Raw genomic sequence first — 1,739 nt, 5'->3', positions numbered from 1 at the left:
AACTTGTAAGTAATTTGCTCGATTTCTCTCTATTGGTTGTAACTATAATAGACCATAATTATAGCGAACGCGTTCTCTAATGTGATGTGGTTTCTAATCTATGAAACTGGTCGTTAAATAAATTATTTACGAGAGCAGCCAAGCGCTTATTATCCAAGATGTTTGCTTAAGGATGCGGTTGTCGCTCATACACGCTTGTATGTAAAAAAAAATTATTTTATATGCGCCAGCGTGTGTGTGTGTGTGTGTGTGTGTGTGTGTGTGTACGTGTATGTGTGCGCGAGCGTGTGCATGTGTGTCTGTGTGTGTGTGTGTGTGTGTGTGTGAGAGAGAGAGAGAGAGAGAGAGAGAGAGAGAGTGAAAGAGAGAAAGAAATAGCAGCTCCACAGGTGCACGTCATTGTCTTTATTTTATTTATTTATATTTCAGTGACAGGTTAGTTGTCATTAAGAAAATATATGGTCATATGACGGAAACTTGTTTTGCCCACGGTAATATCTCAAGAGGGGGAAGGGCGTGGCGATTGGGAACTGTTCATTTACGTCATCCGCTAAGTGTGCAATGTCGTGCGAACCCATTTATAATCTCTCTTATCTGGCCCAAATAAAGTAAACACCTTTTTATAAAAATGCTCAACGAAAGACGCTACGCGGTTTTGCTATGATCGTGTGATGACGATTCATTCTCTTTTAGTAAGCTACTTAAGAAACAGTTCTGAAATTTGAATATTCTTTCTTTCAGCAATCATTTAATGAGGGGAGGGGGGGTTTACGCGGAGGCGGCATGTGCATCGGAAGGGATTAAACAAAATGTTGTGGAGGAATGGAGTGGCTATTTGTGACCGTCAACACATATTGGCCACTTCACGAAACACAGCAATTGTTCTACGAAGAAAACATTATTTAAAACCCGGCCCTTGGCATACATGGTAGTAGAGAGTACTGTTCTTTCATCTACGTATCAGGAGGAACATCTTACAGGAAGATAACGGTACACATCCAGGGGGTTTCCAGGAACGAAATAATTTTGTATCATTATTTGATTAATTATGCACACAGGGAAACTTACGAAAATTTATACCCACAGACAAAACTATCAGAAAGATATCAAGCCAGCGGGCCTCGCGTCCTCAGTGTCATACTTAAGTCCAGGGTCTCCCAGAAATATGTTGTTAAATTCAATAGATTCCGACAAATGAAATTTGATTGTGCATGGGATGCATTTTACTAGTAATTACTTGAGCTATTGAAGGCAGCCATCCCTGATTAATAGAATTTTGATTTGGTTTCGTGTGGTTACCAACTCAGCGTTAAGACATGTTCATATCACAGAAAAAAGAATTAAACTCCGAAAATTGCTAACGAGCATAATTCACCACACATCTAAGGGTTCACTCTAATCACAGTCCTGTATATATTTCAACTAGCGCTGTTCTCGACCACGTCTTGTTGTGGCTCAGACCGGTTAAATGAAAAGTAGAGAAAAAAGAAAGCACACGTTTCTAAGATATACCTCCTAGTCTCCTCCCGTCCCCTCGCCCGTTTGCCCACGACGTGCCAGAACCCCTGTTTTAAGTCATCCAGTATTTGAGGAGGCTCGCAACATATTTTACGCCTAGTTTCAAACTTTTATGAATCTTTTTTTTGCTGATGACGAAAGGAATAAACTTGATCGCTCATTACATTTTCGATGTCATGCAGTAAAATTGCCGCATAACGCATGACGTCACAGTTTATTAC

This window comes from Schistocerca serialis, chromosome 6 (assembly GCF_023864345.2).
Source record: "Schistocerca serialis cubense isolate TAMUIC-IGC-003099 chromosome 6, iqSchSeri2.2, whole genome shotgun sequence".
NCBI lineage: Eukaryota > Metazoa > Arthropoda > Insecta > Orthoptera > Acrididae > Schistocerca > Schistocerca serialis.
The sequence above is the reverse complement of the archived record's forward strand: the minus strand, read 5'-3'. Positions refer to the sequence as shown.